The sequence below is a fragment of the Hibiscus syriacus genome, unplaced genomic scaffold, assembly GCF_006381635.1.
Source record: "Hibiscus syriacus cultivar Baekdansim isolate YM2019G1 unplaced genomic scaffold, ASM638163v2 tig00110187_pilon, whole genome shotgun sequence".
NCBI classification, from domain to species: domain Eukaryota; kingdom Viridiplantae; phylum Streptophyta; class Magnoliopsida; order Malvales; family Malvaceae; genus Hibiscus; species Hibiscus syriacus.
In genome coordinates this window covers 814017-828255 of record NW_024062618.1, presented here as the reverse complement: position 1 = coordinate 828255, position 14239 = coordinate 814017, and positions in this window count along the sequence as shown.

Sequence of the window (14239 nt, the reverse complement as noted above, 5' to 3'; positions counted from 1 at the left end):
ATGTTTCTCCCCTCAAATGATTATTTCAAGTACCTAGGGTCTATGATACATAAAGATGGGGGTGTGAATGATGACGTTACACACCGTATAAAGGCGGGATGGCTAAAGTGGATGACTGCTACTGGAGTTTTGTGTGACAAGAAGGTGCCTCTAAAACTTAAGGGAAAATTTTATAGAATGGCAATAAGACCAGCGCTGTTGTATGGATAAGAATGTTGAGCAATCAAGAAGGATCAAGTAAGGAGGATGGAGACCGCAGAAATGAGAATGTTTCGATGGACATGTGGTAGGACTCTGTGGGACATGACACCAAACTCTTCTATTAGGATGTCCTTTGGGTGGTTCCTGTATCCGAAAAATTGAGGGAGGGAAGACTACGGTGGTTTGGGCATGTCCTTAGGCGACAACCGTCGGATGCGGTCAGGAGGGTAGAGTCGATTACAATAGACGGTGCCAGAAGGAGAGGACGACCAAGGCGGAAGTGGGAAGACTGCTTGAGATCTGATTTGAAAGATTTAACCCTTACCGAGGACATGACCTCTGATAGGAAAGTATGGAGACTTAAGACCATGGTAGCCAAGTAGTACGGGTCACATCCATAGGGTGTATTATCTCTATCTTTTTTTAGTGCATTTGTAGTAATTTCCATATACGTTATTGTCATTGGAATTTATGAAGGCTTAGATCTAGGATAGTGGAGTAGTGTTGCCTTAGTTTAGGTTTTAACCCATTTTGACTTTATTCCTTATCGTAGCTTGCTATCGTTGACTTCTGTATATCCTTCTCTTCATGTTTCCTCTTTTTAAATTTAGTCGGGCCTTACGTTTCTGTCTATATGCAGAGATTTTTTATGCAGGGATTACTTCCATTACAGACGTGTATATGAAGAATGCATATGAAGAATGTTCAACTATGTATTTATTTATTTATATATATATGCATTGCATTTTATCTTTATTTTTACTGTTTTAGTTGTCGGAGGTCTTCCACGGAAGCTGCTCTCAACTTGGCGTTGGGGGCAGCCTACTACCCTACCTCCCCTTATCCCATTACATATGGGAATAGGGTTTTGTTGTTGTTGCTATATTTTATGTTAATTTATGTTTGTAAAAAAGGTAAAAAAAATCTTTTAAAGTTAATTATAGTCTATTGTTTAAGTGATGTACATTGAAGTCAATCAAATAAACTAGAATTTTGGGTAGTGTGTAATTTTATTTTATAATCTTTTGTATCAAAGAAAATTATGGGATAAGATAGGGAGATAATTGTTTAAAGGAGGATAGATGCTGTTGCACCATTAAATTATTATCAAATGTAGCGATTAATTAGTTGTAGTATGATACAAAAAGAGAATAAAACATGCATTGTTTATTATTTATTACATTGTTAAAAATAAATTACTTTGACTCGATTATCTGTTTCAAATCATAATTGGAAAAAATAAAGTTGAACTATTTTTAGTTCAAGTTAACTCCAATTTATGTCAAATTGGGTACGAGTCATTATCAATTCATCTAAAATTCGAATCAAATTTGATTCATACCGAGCTTGAGCCATCATGTTCGTGTTCATATCGGGTCTCAAGTAATAAGGTTTGGACCAAATTTATCAGATCTAACGAATATGACAACACTATTTTAATCTTGAAAGTGACATTCATTTTACCATTATACAGATTAGGGTGACATTGTTTTTAAGAAATTGATTTTTTATCATTATGTAATAAATTTATTTTATTAATTATTGCTAACATATAAGTAGTTGATATGAAAAATCTTAAAAGAAAAGGACAATCTAATATCAATCAATAGATCCTACATTACATTATAAAGGAAGAATGGGTTTTCTCCATTTGAGATTCAAAAAGGGGAAATTATAAAGATTGTCTTTTACTTCCAACCCAAATAATAACACAATCTTTACATATCATACGGATGTATACAGTAATACACATTAAAAAGTGTGTGTATAATTGAGATATGTGCTGTGAATTATAATTGAGTGAGTGGGTGACTTTGTGTGTGGGGAGGGGCTCTCTCTTTAAGGGTTTCACTCATCATTTTATTTATTTGGTGTTGGGGTTATCCTCTCTTTAACAATATATTTTTCCCACGGAAAAGGACCAACCAACCAACACGCAATTTTCAAGTACTTGCACATCTGCCCCCACCACAATTCAACAACATTATGCAATTATATAAATATGATATTCGATCACGAATTAATTGATTTTAGTTATTAAATAGATAATTATTATTTTTAAAGCTTTTAGGTTCGAGCATAATAACTACGAGATGATTTTAAAATTCATTATAAAATGATTAAGAATAATCAAACAGATACTATCTTATAATCATGCATCCTAAATCAATAAAAAAGTATAATATTTGAGTTAATTACATCATATATCTTTAAAATATAATTTAAATTTAAATTGGTCTTTGAATTTTAAATTATTTTAATTGAATCTTAAAAATTTTACTTATTATATCAATTAATTTCATCTATCAACTTAATCATTAACTTCGATTATGATATGCATATCATTTATTATATTTTAGACACGTTTGGTATAATTGATTTTAAAATTTAATATTAAATGTTTTTAAAACTATTATTTATTTTTATTTGATTTTAGATTTAAAATGTATTTTTAATTTGGATAAACTATATCATTCGTCACTCAATTATATTCTTACTCTTAGTTTGATCTCCGAAATTTAAAAATATTTAATTTAATCACTCAACTTTAAACATTGATTTTTTTATCACTCTACTGTTTTCTCTTTAGTATTATGATGACATATCATTTTTTTTTACTAATTTTTTAATTTTCATATAAGCACTAACAACTGTATCACATAGTTTTACTGGAAATTCTCTTTTCTTGTGTTTTAAAACTCATAATGAGAGATTATGATATGCATTATAGGAGTAAAGGGAATAACAATTGGGCATCCTGCTACAAAGTATTGAAATAAAAGCCTTGTATTCGATACGACAAAGAGAAAAAGACTTGGCAAGAGCAACAAAGAAAAGAATTGAGCTTCAAGCATGCTTTATAAGAGTGGTAGAAAGTCATTCATGGCAAAGACTTACGGAAGCCAAAAAATCCATGTTTACGGATCTAATCAAAAGAATAATTATGAAAAGGAGTTTAACTAAAGACGAAAGATCTATTTTTCGTGGCTCGTGCAACAAAGAACAACATGAAGAAAGAGACAATAAGATGACTTGTAAACATTGCAACTCCAGGAGCTCGTGTTGTCTTTATACTTTGCAGACCACCTTGCTCGTGCAAATTTTATGTGCCATTGCTCGTTTCTTTTCATGTCTGTAAATCTATAAACGAAGGGAGCATGAAGGTTTTTTGGGTTTGAAAAAGGAAAAATAAACTAGTGTTATAAGTATACTCGTTTATACTTGAATTATCATAACGACGACGATGGTCGGCGGTGATCGGAACGACTATCAATATGATGGCTTTAGTCTGAGTTCATCTAGGTTGAAGAGAGAAATAGAGAGAAAAAGGCGAGGAAGAGGAGAAGGAGGAAGAAAGAATGAAGAAAAGAAATATAGTTTTTTATTTAGATCAAAACGATATTGTTTTAGTTTAAATTTGATTTTTTTTTTGTAGAGATTTAAACTACATCATTTTGGTATTAATTGACATGTCATATCAAAAATTAAGTAAATTAAATTGATTTTTTTTTAATTTTAATGATTAAAATAGAAGTAAAAAAATAGTTAACTGATGAATTATGTAATTTACCCTTTTAACTGTTGTTGATATTGACATGAAAAAGGCAAAAAGGAATTTATGACAGAGGGAGACAAATTTTAAGAAATGTGGTGAGTGAATAGGCAAAGGGCCACCCTCCGCCTACTCAAACAAACCATCATCATCCCGCTCGGATCAAGTAAAGCCGAAATGGGCGACTCAACTCAACCCTGTCTTTTACCCATTAGCGCCTTCGATTATCTCTCCAAATAAAAGGACGGGGGTTAGATCTTCATGTTGTTTGATTAATTTGATTCTCTCATCATCTTTGTTTCTTTATAAAGTAATCATTATGGTATTTTTAATTATGTAAAATACACAGTACCTTGACTGTAATATTTAATTGTTCATAAATATTTTTTACTCATAAAACTAAAAAATAATATAAATTTAAATATATTTAAATAACATAAATCTTAATTCAATTAACATCTCCTAGAAATTATTAATTTAAATATATTTAAATATAATTATTTTTAGTTAACCGGTTAAATTTAAATATAACATATATATTTTAAGATTTCAAGACCACTACACTTTGATCTATATTAACTCAAATTTCTATTTCTAATAATAAATTTACATTTTTTTTAAATTTAATTTTCCAACTTTAAATTTTGTTCAATTTAATTCTTTATTATAATCTATTTACAATTTTTTTCTTTTCATCAATTCTTTACCTATTTTATGTTCATACAATGCTTTTCTCCAAAAATATTTTTAAAAATATTTTTAAAAATATATTTATAATGTCAAATGTCTTTTAATTTTTTAAATAATATTATAACATGAAATTTATATATGTATATCTTATATAATTAGAAAAAATTATTGTCAATGACCTATAGTGCAAGTGATTAAAAGTTCTCATTTGATATATTTGTTCTTCAGTACGTTGTAAGTTCAATACTCATTAGAAACAAAATTTTCCTTCCTCTCCTCTAGGTAGTTTATTTAAGAAATTAGAGAAAGTCATTAAATTGAATTATTTCACTATGATATTATAAATATTTATAATTAAATTTAAACAAAATTTTAAAAGTTCAACTAATTCGATTTGATTTGAAAATTTCAAAATAAAATTCGTCTGACTCGATTGAATCATACTTATTATTTTTATTTTTATTAATATGAAATAAGTATGAAGAATAACAACAATTTATTTACCATCAATATTATTTAATTCATATTTAAACATAATTATTTAATTCAACTAAATTCCACACGATCCATACTAATCCTTAAAACTTCCAAACTTAAGTTGAAATATGAAATTACAAACTGTTTACACTTGAAAATTTGGGTCCACTTAATTACACGCTACCGAAGATCTGCATTTGAACAAACACCAAAGATCCGGATCCACTCGCCTGGAAACAAGAATCACCCCACGCTCTCTTTCATTGTCACTTACCAGTTACCATTCTGAATTTTAAATTACAATTGAGAGATTAGAAAGCATTGTTTATTATCCGGTGAGAGCGAGAGCTCCATTACCTTTGTCTGCTTAGTTCACCTTCTGCGTATGATAATCTAATTTAAGTATTTTTAAATATTAAAAATATTAAAAAACGTAAATAAAAATATTAAAATTTTTAAATATTTTTTTATTAAATATAACTTTAAATATTAATATTTTAATATTTTCACAATATAAAATGTTAATTTTTTAATATTTTGGTTACAACAAAAATAATATAACATTTTAAATTATATTTAACTAAAAATATTAAAAATCAATATTTTTGATTACATTTTTCTTTAATCTTAAATTAAACGGTATTTCCTCATGCATTCTCCTGTTAACCACCGTAAAGTAGAGGCTCACCCAACAATTCAGCACTAACAGCAACGCGTACTGTTTTTGGCTTCGACCCTCTGTTGATTTTTATTCAAAAGAAAATAACATCAGTGACCGAAAATGCCTTATAATATACGATTTTAACCAACTTTTTTTGGATTTGCGAAAATGATCAATAAATTCGCAACGCGAACTATAATTTCACAACCCAATTTCCAAATTCGCAACGCAAATATGTAAATCGCAACACAGAAGTCAAATTCGCAACACAAAAGTCAAATTCGCAACACAGAAGTTAAATTCGCAACACAAAAGTCAAATTGGCAAAGCGCGTTTATTTTCACAACGCGAATTTTATTTTCGAATTCGAAACACAATATTAATTTCTCAACACAAATGTAAAGAGTATTATCGTAAAGCATAACCTAAAACCCTAAATCACAATTCAGTCACATCTTCATCTCTCACTCTCTACGGCGACATCCGTCCCCATCTCCGACGAAATCCGTCCCCTTCTCCGACGAAATCCGTCCCCATCTCTGGCGAAATTCGTCTATCTCCATCTCTCATAGCAACCCTCACAACCATTTACGGTCAGAAATAGAAAAACAACAACCGAGGGTTAGTTTTTTTAATCTCTTATTTTTATTTTGAAATTTTTGTATTATTATTAGATTTTACTTATATTGATGATAAATTTACTGGTAATTTCAATATATATAGATTAACCATTTCACTGAGATTGATTAGTAATTTCATTCAGTTGCTGTAAATACTGCTAAACTGTTTAGTCTTTAACCCTGTGAAGTTAGTATTTGTCTTTGTTTTATCTTTTTGTTGAAGAAATACAATTCATTCAAGTTTTAATTTACAGAATAATAGTTTTTGAAACTTAAATTCGCAACACGAAAATGAAAATCGCAACGCGATTTTAGTTTCGCATTGCGATTTTCTCGTTGCGATTTTCATTTTCTCGTTGCGATTTTCATTTTCGTGTTGCGATTTTCATGTTCACGTTACGATTTTCATTTTCGCGTTGCGAATTTAGGTTTCAGAAACTACTCTTATTCTGCAAATTGAAACTTGAATGAATTACATTACTTCAACCAAAAAACAAAGACAAATACTAACTTCACAGTGTTGTGAATTTAAGTTTCAAGAATAAACTACTACTCTTTATGTTGTCCTTGAACCTGCACTAAACCTATATGTTATCCTTTTAAATGTTTATATAAGTGCTTACTTCTAGAATGTTATCTGATGCATTTTGTGAACTATGATGGAATAATGACTTGGGTGAATACCGTGCTAGTTTGAAACATACTTGGCTTTGTTTTCACTGTTTAATATCATGTCTGTTTATAGTGTATAATTTGTAGTTTTTGGTATATCTAATTTGGTATGTTTATTGTTTTTGTAGAAATTTGTTTCGGCTCAATTGACCTTAAGGAATAAATTAAGTCTAGCCACTAAAATTGCATCGACGTTTACACCTTTACAAAGAAAATTATTTGAGGATACTTGCTTCGGGCCATGGCTGAAAGTACAACATCCGGGTGGAGATGCTATGTTGACACATTTGTTTCTTCAGACCATGACTAACGATCTACCCGAGAGGATTCAACGTGGCGATGAAGAGATATGGTTTCATTTTCCTCTAGCGTATACTTATTTTGGGCGGGAGGAGTTTTGCTTAATCACTGGTCTACGCTTCGGACACGATGAAGTAACCCGGTACACTAGTCATATCTCCCGCCCATCATGGTTATCTCGGGTTTTTCCTGAGCTGGCAAAGTCAAAGCCGAGTTTACACGTCGACGACTTGGAGAGATTATTTGTTAAAGATGGTTTTACTCGGATGGATGACCTTGATGTTGTCCGAGTATGCCATTTATTACTTTTGCATGTCGGTTTTTTAGGCAAAGAGGGCAGACAACCTATTTCTGAGGACCTAATATTATTGGTAGAAGACCTAAATGCATGAAACATGTTTCCGTGGGGTTCATATATATGGAAAGCTACATGGAAGAAGTTGTCGTCTGCCTTTGAGGACCGAAAAAGTTTGTGGGGGATGGTTCTAAATACACCTTGGCAGACTTTATTTGGGCCTTTAAGGTAAGAATTTCTATATAATGTTTCCAAATTTATAATTAATTATTTAACAATTACTGATGTTTGTATATTATATTGTTTGTAGATTTGAATATTTGAGGCTTTTCCCAGCATGCGGACATATGCGATAAAAAATTCAAATGATATTCCTAGGGCTATTACCTAGAGAAGGATCCACCTGTTGGATTGGGAAGAGTTACTACCATATACGACGATGAATGATGTAAGTTAACACACAAATACTACCATATATAAACAAGTTATTACTAGTACACATTTAACTTTGTTTGAGCTTTTATATTGTTAGGAGGCCAACTATCCATTACAGAGGCTGACACCCACAGAGGCTGAGCTTGCCACTGATTGGTGGCAAACTAGTAAGCGGGTTTTTGATGGGACGGATGATCAGCACCCCCACTTCGAGAGCCATTACCTGATCAGGCCGATTCTACAGCTCGACACCCGGAGCCATCACCTGATCGAGCCTCTTCTCCACCTCCACCATCACCTATTCCATCACATCATCGAGCCTCTTCTCCACCATCACCTCATGATAGGCGACCGGTAAAGAGGCCACGACATTTATCTCCTTGTTCTCCACCTCCACGGGATGAGTTAGGGGAGTTACGTGATGAGGTCGATGCTTTGTGTCATGAGGTCGGTACTTTACGTGAAGACAATGGTGCATGGCGTGATGAGGTATGATATTTACGTGGTGAGGTAGATGTTTTACGCGATGACAATGATGCGCTACATGGTGAGGTATCTACTTTACGTGATGAGGTAGCCGCTCTACGTGAGATTGTTTCATCGTTGCAGAATAAGGTTCATACTCTACGCAATGAGGTAAATTTGTTTAATACTATACTAAAAATGCAAATAACCTTTTTTCGGCATTATTTATTTATTTACTTATTTATGTATTAATTTATTTTCAGCTACCCGATAAGGTAGATGCTTTACGTCGGGTTTTTCTTACACGATGGGGTTCACGAATTAGACGTCATGCACGTGCCATTACGTCTCCTTTCACTCCACTAGTGCCAAGACTCCGTAACAAGAAGCCCGATTCACCTGTCATCGTTCAAGAGGCGCCTCTTATCGTTCAAAAGGCCCATCTCATCGTTCAAGATGCCTATCTCATCGTTCAAGAGCTCGATTCACATGGCGTCATCTGTCGACATATTGATAAACTCCCTCCCGTGCCCGATATGATGGATGCGAGTTGACTTTCATATGAGTTACCGGCCAGTACCATTCCTCAGCAAGAGATGGGAACACTACCGGACACAATTACGGATAATACCCTTTGGGCTAAGACCGTAGTTGATTTTTATTTACATGAGCGGAGCCAGGGGTGTTATTCTAACATATGCAAACTTGACGATGTTATGCATTTGTTTCTTGATCGGTCTTGGTGGGGTATTTTATTAGGGGTTGAAGATAATGGCTATTTCGAATGGGGTAAGTCTTATATTCTTCTTATATTGCATTTTGATTAATTTTTTTTAAAATTTATTCATAAATTCACTAATATATGTATTTTTTTATAAAACAACATATTGATGCATGGATGTCACGTCTTCTAATAATAAGGAAATCGAAGAAAATAAAAAATACTCGATGGACTATTATACCGACATCTTTTCACGTAGCTCACTTGAAGGATCCAAGAGATTCTTTATATATATTGGGTAATGGAAAAGCTAAACTTTATCATGTGTGGTGGGAGGTCGATAAGGTTAGTATTTATTTTTTGAATAATTTAAAGGTGTTCATAAATTTTATTTGATGTGCGCAATTATTTATTATTGCAGATGTTTATCCCTGTTTTAGAACGTCGTCATTGGCTTCTCATCGAGATTCAGCTCTCATCCCTGAAGACAATTGTATATGACAGCATGTTGAATTACATACCATTGTCTGATTTGAGAGATATTATTTGTAAGGGATAGAGCACTCATTTGGCAAAATACTTGGACGTGATTGATTATTGGACCAATTCTGAAAACAAGAAGCCAAAAAAGTTCAAAGTTACAATGATCAGAGACGATACCGTGCCACAATAAACGGAGGGAGCCAGAGGGGATTGTGGTCCTCTTGTATGCATGTGCTTGGAACGTTTGATGACAGATAGTAAACAGTTTCTACTTCCCACAGATAGAGATAGAGGTGTAATAGGGTTGTGGTTTCGTCATTTTATGGCTCGAGCGATATATGCGAGACATTGCCTATCTGCATCCGCGTGCTGAAAGTGTACATACACAATTGGTAAGTTTGAGCAAGTGTTGTTAACATATATACTCTTTGTTGGTTTGAAAATATTTGGTTAAGTACCTAGAATTCAATAATTTGTTGTTTGTTGGTTTTAGATGTGTAGAAAGTGTTGTTTGAGCAAATGTTTGGTTTATGCAGGTTAATCCTGAAGTGAGTTGCGTGAAATTGATGTATTTGTGCATAAACAACTGTCTGGGATACATTTTTTTTGCTTGTTTAATTGAATTTTACATTGATTTGTAAAAGTTGATTTGTTTAATTGATGAGGAAATAAGAATTATTTTTTGCTTGTTTAATTGATTTTTAAAAGTTGATTTGTTTAATTGATGTGTAAATAAGAATTATTTTTGCTTGTTTAATTGATTTGTTGTTTTAAATTTCAATCTGTATTATGTTGAAGGCAAAACAGAACTGTTATAGGTACACTTTCGCAATGCGAAAGTCAAATTCACGTTGCGATAGTCAAATTCACAATGCGAAAGTCAAATTTGCAACGTGAAAGTCAAATTCGCAATGCGAAAGTCAAATTGGCGTTGCGATTTTGCGTTGCGAATTTGACTTTCGCAACAATCGCAACAAAAAATCTGATAAGTGATAACAACTGAATAGATCATAGCAATGTTAAAACACAAGTTACTAATGAATGTCTAATGCATTCACACATAAAATACACATAATACAACGTTTGCATTTAAAAATCACCTAAGTTAATAAGTCCCAAAAGGTGAAGCCGGTTGTGATTGTGATTTATTGCAATTTTGATTTCCTTTTGCTTGACACCATATGAATATTCTCCCATGACCCTCCAAAACACAAATATGTCTAAACATGATCAACATTAGATGATTTCATTCTACAATTTGTAAATTAATTTACTAAACAAACGAGCTATAAACTATATATCATCACTAACTTAGAGAATAACATACCTTTATTAAGTTGATAGTTGATAATTTGGGAGAGAAATCATTGAAAAATTATATATAAATAAAATTATGTCAAAAAAATTCCTTCCGAATATTATCCATTTCATCCAGCTCATGAAGATAAGATAACCATTAACCGAAACAGTCTGAGAGAAACATAGCTGATGTAGAAGCAGCTGCATATTTATTAAAATCTCGAAGGCGATCCATTTGGTTCTCAAACATTTAAAGCATCGGAAGCATTTTCGGACTTATGATTTGGGTGGTACTCGGAAGCATTTCAGACTTATTATTTTTGTTATTATTATAATTTGTAGCCCTCAATTATCGGGATTTTTAGTTGCCATTTGTTGTATTTCCCATATACCACCCAGATCATACGTCCGAAACGTTTTTGACGCTTTAACTATTTGAGAACCAACTGCATCACCATTGAGATTTTAAATCTGCAGCTGCTTTTATATCAAGTATGTTTAGCTAAGATAGTTTCGGTTTAGGGTTAACCTACCTCAGTGAGCTGACTGAAATGGATAATATCCGAAAGGCATTCTTCGGATATCCAATCTTCATGCTTGTTAACCAAAAACAATAGAAATTAGGAATAATCAATGATAACATGCATATTGGCTAAGTTATTCTATTGAGTAAGTTGTTGTTTGGATGAAACAAAGGCTTGGGCTAATATTTATAGTGGAGCCGAAATTTATATATATTAAAATTCAAACTCAAATTGAAATTTAAATTCAAACTCCAATTATATATTAAATGAATTTGAAATGCAGTGTTAAATTGAACATGAAAATTGTATAATTGATTCATACTGTTCAAGTAACATGCTTTATGAACCATCAAGCTAAAATACAATATTGATTGAGTTGAACGTTGAGTTGTGAGTTGATGGGGTTGTCACATTTGTCACATGGTGGGAATAAAGTACTCACATGGAAGAGATAGATTGTTTTGTTATGCACAACCCATCTCATCTGAATGAAAATATACATATATACAATATAATCAAACCAAAACATACATACACAATAAATTTATACATAACAATGTTCAAATAATGTACCCACAACAACGAAATTAATCCGATGAAAAAGGGTTATTTCTAACGAAGTCTGGAACATTATTTTCCAAATAATGTACTCATAACAATGTTCAAATAATGTACCCACAACAATGTTTAATTGATTTATTGTTTAATTTTCAATCTGCATTATGTTGAAGGTAAAAGCTACATGTTGAAGGTACACTTTCGCAACGCGAAAGGCAAATTCGGGTTGCGATTTTCTCGTTTCGATTGTTGCGATAGTCAAATTCGCAACGCGAAAGTAAAATTCGTGTTGTGATCGTTGCGTAAGTCAAATTCGCATTGCGATTTTTGCGTTGCGAATTTGATTTTCACGTTGCATATTTGACTACATAAAATACAACTGAAAAAGATAAAAGACAACAATCTGATAAGTGATAACAACTAAACAGATCATATCAATGTTCAAACTCAAGTTACTAATGCATGTCTAACTGAAAATGTATGTATTCACACATAAAATACACATAATATAACATTTGCATTTAAAAATCACCTAAGTTAATAAGTCCCAAAAGGTGAAGTCGATTGTGATTGAGATTTTGATTTTGATTGCAATTTTGATTTCCTTTTGCTTGGCACCATATGAGCTTTGGATTTTGATGAGGATCCATATTTTGGATGAGGATCCATATTTTGGTAGAGGAAAAGTTGATTGTGATGGCACTGGTGATCCACAGGTTAACTTTTTATGACCACTTTCCTTGCACCGACTACATGTTGATATCCTCTTCTCTTCACCCTTACACGGTATACGATCGTGATTTTTTGGTCGGCCAGGTAGTCTACTGTCCATGACTGGTGGCAAACCTATTTATAAGTCATCTGGTATGTCCCACTCAGAAGGATATGGAATAGGGTAGACAATCTCGGCATAAGTCTGTCGATGTAATTCTATAGTGTAGCAATCCATAACGTATGCACTTGAATCATCTTAGTTTAGATGAAGAACAACTTTTATAACATGGCCACACGGATAACCAGATGTTTGTCATTTCATACAACTACACGTCTTTGCATTTAGATCGACAAGCCCATTTAAGTTATTATCCAATACATCAAACAAAGTGTTTGAACATGGTTCAACTCTCCATAGAATTGACTTCACAACACGTTTCGTTATTTTTTTCAGTCCATGGTGTAACACGACGTTCCAATGTTCCTATAAATTAAAATAAATAATACCTAGTAAAATATATATTAAATATGATAAGTTACGAATTTAAAGAAATAATACCTGCATTGTTTCTTTTCTTGTAATATCACTGTTGAATAGAGGCTCAAAAAAACTCTATTAACATGGTAAATGGGTAATTTCCGGGAATGACGACTTAGAGCGTTGATTGATTCTGCACTGTAGACGTCTTGAAACCATATCTTGCTCCAAGTTAATGTACTCTTGACCATCTTTCAAACCCGACATCTTCTAGTGTTTGAGCACATTGAGGCAAAACACGTCTTAAACAATTTATATGCTTATTAAAATTCACTTCCCGATAAGTTTTTACAGCATTCCAGTATGTCCATTTGTGATTTTTTATACCAGCATACATTGATTTTAGATTTTTGTACAAATGAACACCACAAAGTCTATGAAAAGCATATGGGAAACACATTCTAACAACGTTGTCAATTGAGTTTGCCCTATCGGATATGATTGTCAGATTGTTAATAGGACCTATGCAATCCCTAAGATGCCCCATAAACCATGTCTATTAATCAGAGGTTTCAGATTTGCCAACCCCGTAAGCTATTGGTAGTATCTCATTGTTAGTATCCATGGCTACTGCTAATAAGTTTACTCCAAGGTATCGACTTTTCAAATATGCTCCGTCAACTATAATAATTGGGCGCATGCAAGTAATAAACGAACGAATATACAAAATAATATACACAAGAAATATAATCATTTAAATGTGAAATGCATACAACTAACAAAAATGAGTCAACAAAATGATAATGATTTACTAACCGCAGTACCAATGGCGATAAACAACAACTCAAAGCGTCCATCTCTATCTGTTTTGATATGAGTTACCGACCCATGATTTTTCAGCTTTAAATTGTGACAATAAGCCGACAGTTGGGCAAACGATGCTTCTGGCGACCCCCTCAACAATTCCAAGGCATAACATTTGACTCTCCAAGCTTGAGAATACGAGATACTAATCTTGAACCAAACATTCATGTCAGTCATAATTTCATGTCCCCGATGTACCTTGCCATTAAAAAACATTAACTCAGCCAGA